Genomic DNA, 6,798 nt, shown 5'->3' with positions numbered 1-6,798 from the left:
CACTGCCGCAAATACGTTAGTTCTTAAGCGCGCAGAGCCCCGAGTTCGTTGAATTACAGGCTGTGCTGTAAAACACTCCCAACACAGCCTTATACACAATCCGTCTCAAAATTAGTATATTTCTCATGTCTTAAGTCGATTTGTGTCGTTACAATGTGCCTCCTTGCCTCTTCGTGCAACGGCTGCATGCGCCTAGGGCGCACGGAAAGCCGCACAGGTGTTAACGACCCTTTAGACCGACATTCGGATGAAGAAAATTGAAGGAGACGAAGGACGAGGTAGATCAAAATGGAATGGGAGAAATGATTGGGAAAAAAATGAATTACTTCGAATAGAATGGTCTATTGGCACAAAGTCAATACGGATTTAGAAAACATCGTTCTTATGAAACACAAGCAGCACTTTACTCGCACGAAGTGTTGAGTGTTATTGACAAGGGATTTCAAATTGATTCTGTATTATGTGACTGGATTCGTGAATAGTTGTCATAGAGATCACAGTTCCTAGTAATTGACGGAAAGACACGGAGTGAAACAGAAGTGATTTATGGCGATCCCCAAGATACTGTTATAGGCCCTCTGCTGTTCCTGAGCAGCCGTCTTAGGTTGTTTGCAGATCATGCTGTCGTTTATCGTCTAGTAAAGTCATCAGAAGGTAAAAAGAAATTGCAAAGCGATTTAGAAAAGATATCTAATTCCCTTGAAAACTGGCAACTGATCCCAAATAACTAAAAGTGTGAGGTCATCCACACGAGTGCTGAAAGCAATCCGTCAAAACTCGGTTACACCATAAATAAGAGTACTGCTGCACTGTCTGGGAACCTTACCAGTGCATCGAGAAAGGTCAAAGAAGAGCAGCACGTTTTGTAGTGGAGAGAGTGTCACTGATACGATACGATACTTGGGGCTGACATAACTAAAACAAAGGCATTTTTCGTTGCGCGGAATCTTCTCACGAAATTTCAGTCACCAATTTTCTCCAAAATATTGTGTTGAAGTCAACCTACATAGGGAAAAACGACTATCATAATAATGTAAGGAAAATCAAAGCTCGCACGGAAAGATATAGGTATTGGTTTTTTCCGAGCGCTTTTCGAGACGGAATAATAGAGAATTATTCTGAAGGTGGTTCCATGATCCCTCTGCCAGGCACATGAAGTATGATTTGCGGAGTATCCGTGTAGATGTAGATGAATTTGACAGGCAGTAATTTCTATTAGGTTCGTGCATAAATTCGGCGTATTTCCACAGGTTGAATAAACACAACAGATAAATGCTATACGGCCGCACTTTCAAATACGCGCGCCGCCAGTTACGCCGCCGTGTTTCCTACAGCCACCACCGGTGCACGAGGGGGCTGCCACGAATGTTTACGTCGCTTCCAATAAGATGCAAGTATCCCCTCCCCGGAGATCCAGCGGCAGGTGTACTTAAGTTCGAACGTTCATGCACTGACCCCAGTTGAATAACATTTACAGATTGACGAAATAAATCTCGGGTGAACAGCTGGGTAAATGGGTGCATAGGACACAATATTTCGGCAATCGGCCACGTTGTCATTATCAGGTGCGCTGATGTACTGATGTAATGATTTATTTCGTCATAAAATACGCCTGGAGAAATTGAAGAATCACATTTACAGACTTTCTTAGTGGCCAGGGCTCGACGGCTTCTGAATAGACATTGTATTGAAGAGTGACAATTTTATAAATCTTTCGTATCTGTATATACACTGAAGAACCAAAGAAACTGGGACATCTACCTAATATCGTGTAGGGCCTCCGCGAGCACGCAGAAATGCCGCAACACGACGTGGCATGGACTCGACTAATGTCTGGAGTAGTGCTGGAGGCAACTGACATCACGAATCCTGCAGCGCTGTTCATAAATCCGTAAGAGTACGAGAGAGTGGAGATCTCTTCTGAACAGCACGTTGCAAGGCATCCCAGATATACACAATAATGTTCATGTCTGGGGAGTATGGTGGCCAGCGGAAGTGTTTAAACTCAGAAGAGTGTTCCTGGAGCCACTCTGTAGTAATTCTGGACGTGTGAAGTCTCGCATTGCCCTCATGGAATTGCCCGTCGGAATGCATGATGGATATGAATGGATGCAGGTGATCAGACAGGATGCTCACGTATGTGTTATCTGTCAGATCGTATGTAGACGTATCAGGGATCCCATATCACTCCAACTGCACACGCCCAACACCGTTACAGAGCCTCCACCAGCTTGAACAGCCCCTTGCTGACATGCAGGGTCCATGGATTCATATGTCTGTCTCCATAGCCGTACACGTCCATCCACTCGATACAATTTGAAACGTGACTCGTGTGACCAGGCAGCATGTTTCCTCTCATCAACAGTTTAATGTCAGTGTTGAAGGGCCCAGGCGAGGCATAAGACTCTGTGTCGTGCAGTCATCAACGGTAAACGAGTGGGCCCATATCTATGATGTTTCGTTGACTCGTTCGCACGTTGACACTTGTTGATGGCCCAGCATTGAAATCTGCAGCAGTTTGCGGAAGGATTGCACTCCTGTCACGTTAAACGATTCTCTTCGGTCGTCGTTGGTCCCGTTCTTGCAGGATCTTTTTTCGGGTGCAGCGATGTCGGAGATTTGATATTTTACCTGATTCCTGATATTCATGGTACACTCGTGAAATGGTCGTACGGGAAAATCCCCACTTCATTGCTGTCTCGGAGATGCTGTGTCCCATCGCTAGTGGGCCGACTAGAACAGCACGTTCGACCTCAGTTAAATCTTGATAAGCTGCCTTTGTACCAGCAGTAACCGATCTAAAAACTGCGCCAGGCACTTGTATATAGGCGTTGCTGACCGAAGCACCGTATTCTGCCTATTAGCACATTGCATGGCTATACCAGTTTCATTGGCACTTTTGTGTATTCTACATTCACATCTGCTATTAGCTACTGACGCTGGAAATACAGCAACAAAGTTATGTATTACTTTTGCTATTTGATTTTAGGTGTAGAATAAATTAATATTTGGATTCTGTTCCTCGGTGCTGTATACATTGAATAACCCACAACGTGCAAAGTCTTAAGAAGTACAGGGTGTTACAGAAAGAATGACCTGATTTCAAAACTCCGAATTTATTGATGAAAGCTTACTACAAACATGGGGTAAACTGCAAAATACATACTAATAAAAGCTTGAAGTTTTAACCTTACTACGAGGGCTATTCGGAAAGTAAGGAACGATAGGTCGCGAAATGGAAACCACAGTGAAAATCAAAACTGCTTTATTTGCAACGGTTAGCTACAGCTTCTAGCTACTTATCTCCATAGTCGCCGATCCGAATTAGACGTTTGTCGTAGCGTTATACCAACTTTCCAATACCCTCGTTATAGAAGGCAGCCGCCAGTGCTTTCGGCCAATTCTCTACGCTGGCCTACAGCTTGTTGTCTGTACCAAAATGTTGTCTTCATAGCTAGCGGTTGATGTGAGCAGAGATGAAACACAGAGGGAGACAATTATGGGCTAGAACAGCAGGGTAATCAAACATTTCCAATTGAAAAAGATTTAGGAGCATCTTCATTGTCCCTGCAGAATGCAGCTGACTTGTCTTGAAGAAGAAAACGCGCGTCACCTATGTATCGTTGGGTGCATAGCTTCAGGCGAAATTTCTCACCAGACTCTCGTACTTGGCAGGAGACACTATTGTTTTAGGTATCTTTATGCGCTCCTTGTGTGCCCAGAACCAAAAAGAACGACGTAACGCGATCGACAGGCATGCTAGAGACACTGCCCAACACACCTGTGCAAAACTTTTTCGGATTTTCACTGTGGTTTCCATTTCGCGACCGATCGTTCCTTACTTTCCGAATAACCCTCGTGTTACAAATGCTTTATGTGTCCACCAACAGCAGCGTGAATAACAGCTGGACAATAGCTAAATTCGTCATAAACGTTGCTCAGTGTATCTGCTTTTACAGAAGTTATTAAAAACTAACTAACTCGCGCCGTCGTTCGGCCAAGAGTGGCCATTCGGTTCCATCCGGCCGCCGTGTCATCCTCAGACGAGGATGTGGATAGGAGGGACGTATGGTCAGCACAATACAATGTTGGTTTTCGTTGACGGAGCCGCTACTATTCGGTCGAGTAGCTCCTTAATTGGGACCACGAGGCTGAGTGCACCCCGGAAAACGGCAACAGCGCATGGCGGCCCGGATGGTCACCCATCCAAGCGCCGGCCACGCCCGACAGCGCTTAGCTTCGGTGATCTGACGGGAACCGGCGTATCCACTGCGGCGAGGCCGTTGCCTTTTTACAGAAGTTACTCGTATGGCGGCTGTTATTCTGTTCTTCGCTTTTCGGTACGATGAGATGAAGGGGAGATGAACGCACTTTCCTTCACATGTTCCCACAAGAAAATATCGCATGGGATTATGTCTGGCAATCTAGCCAAGAATGCAGGGCAGTGTCGTGGGTCCCGCGCACCCTATCCAGCGTTAAGCTACCTTCAGATGCTGCAGAATTGGCTTTTATCACAACTTCAGGAAGACGCCGATGACTTCACCACACTGCCACAACAACGAACCTCAGTTTCTCAATCGCTCTCTGCCTCAACAGTGGATAGAACACACGGGACCCCGAAACAGTGCGCTGCATTCTTGGCCTCCCAGATAGCCAGACATGACTACATGCGATTTTTCCTTGTGCGAGTATGTGAAGGAAATTCTGTTCATCTCCCCTTTACCTCGTGACATAGAACAAGTGAAGAACAGAACAGGACGTGCCATAACTTATGTAAAAGCAGATACATTGTGTGAAGTTTATGACGAATTTAGTTGTCGCCTACATGTTGTTCATGCTGCTTCTGGTGGACACGTAGAGCATTTGTAATAGAAAAGCTAAAACTTCAAGATTTTGTGAGTATTTCGCAATCCGTCCCATGTTTGTAGTATGTTTTTGACAATAAACATGGACTTTTGAAATCAGGTCATTCTTTTTGAATCGCCTTACTTAGTCTCCTTAATTACATACAACAGTCTGTCAACGCTGGGGCAACTTTTCGATTCCATGACTGTATAAATCACGTGGTTTTGAGGTGAAGAATTCGTCTAGCCATGTTCGCAGTGCATTTTCATTCTGCAATGAAATTAATTGAAGACTGTGCGCGGAAAAGATGAAAATCTGAGAGCGCAAGATCTAGTGTATAAGGTAGATGCATTGTGATTTCCCAACCCAACTCCTCTATAGTGTTTTGTGCCAGTCTAGCACAATGCGAGCGGCGGGCATTGCCTTGGAGTACCATGACTTCACGCAATCTTCCTCACCGTTGTTGCCCCGCGGGGTTAGCCGAGCGGTCCAGGTGCTGCAGTCCTGGGCTGAGCGGCTGGTCCCGGCGGAGGTTCGAGTCCTTCCTCGGGCATGGGTGTGTGTATTTGATCTTAGGATAATTTAGGTTAAGTAGTGTGTAAGCTTAGGGACTGATAACCTTAGCAGTTAAGTCACATAAGATTTCACACACATTTGAACATTTTTAGACCGTTGTTCTTGACTTGCGTCTGCAAGACGTCTCAGTTGTTGACAACAGATGCCAACAGTGATGGTTACATCTCGGGGAAGGAATTAGTACTGCACCACACTATCGCCGTTCCACCAGATGCATAACATTATATTTTGTGGATGCGCGCAGCTCTTTGTACGGGGAGTTGCTTATTTATTTGGACTCAATCATTCCTTTCTTTCCAATACGTTAACATAAAGACACCATTTCTTATCACGAGTAGCGATACAGTGTTGTTCACGAGGCAGTTGGTGACGAGCAAGCACATACGGCCACCCGCCGATTTTTTTGATTTGACATAGAGCATGCGGTACCCATACACCCGAGATTTGAACCTTCACCATTGCCTTAAAATGTCGCACGATGGTGGAATGATGACAGTTCATCACATTTACCACTTCTCGAGCACAATGACACGGATCATTGTGGATAAATGCGTTTTAATGATCTTCATCAGACCCTGAAGATCTTCGTGAACGTGGAGAGCCACTAATATCAGAATGGTCCTGCTTAAAACGAGAAAACCATTTTCATTGCGTGCTGTGTCCAGTGGCATTATCTCCGTACACGGCGCAAATGTTTCTCTTCTTCCTCCGCTGCTGTCACCCCTCTATTGAACTCAAACAGAAGACTATGTCGGAAATGTTCCGATTTCTCCATTTAGCACTCCATTTTCTAACGTCCACATCTCCACTCACTATCTCCAAATGACAAAATGACGATATGTAAACTCAGATATCGACAGTGAACTACAAATAAAAATGACAATCGATAAACAAACCCATAGCAACCAGAATACCAACATGCAAAACAAAAACTCCTCGGACTAACCACCAGTGAGGAGCATTTGACCTAGTTGTAAATCGTTGCTGCAGTCTTCCCCTAAAGTCATCCTTACACTGAACGAGGCGGCTAAAGTTGAGGTAGACGCGGACGGGCCATCCGACCTCACGAGAGACAGTACCGACGACACACGGGACGAACTGGTTAACGTGATTTGCGCTCTCAGCGCTGCCCAGCGACCGTGGCCGGATTTGTTTGGCTCGCAAACCGCACAGTTCCTTTATGAAAATGGAGCCGCGTAAAATAGCTCTGTTGATTCTGTTAGCGATTGTCGAAGAAGAACGCACAAAATCGCGAAGATGATTCTGTACTTGTCGATGGCTTCAACAGCGAATTGTTGGTAGAAGAACACTACATCATGTTGTACAACGATCTGAGATACATATTACGAAGGTTGCCCAGAATGTAATGCACGGTAT

General features: G+C 45.2%; 1 pseudogene; it reads right to left on the bottom strand.

Annotated features, from left to right (window-relative positions):
• Window positions 1-4,170: 4,170 nt before the first annotated feature.
• On the bottom strand, window positions 4,171-4,288 carry LOC126089909 (5S ribosomal RNA; annotated as a pseudogene).
• Between the last annotated feature and the right edge of the window lie 2,510 nt (window positions 4,289-6,798).

Source organism: Schistocerca cancellata, chromosome 6 (genome assembly GCF_023864275.1).
Source record: "Schistocerca cancellata isolate TAMUIC-IGC-003103 chromosome 6, iqSchCanc2.1, whole genome shotgun sequence".
NCBI lineage: Eukaryota > Metazoa > Arthropoda > Insecta > Orthoptera > Acrididae > Schistocerca > Schistocerca cancellata.
This window is presented reverse-complemented; position numbering and strand designations above follow the sequence as displayed.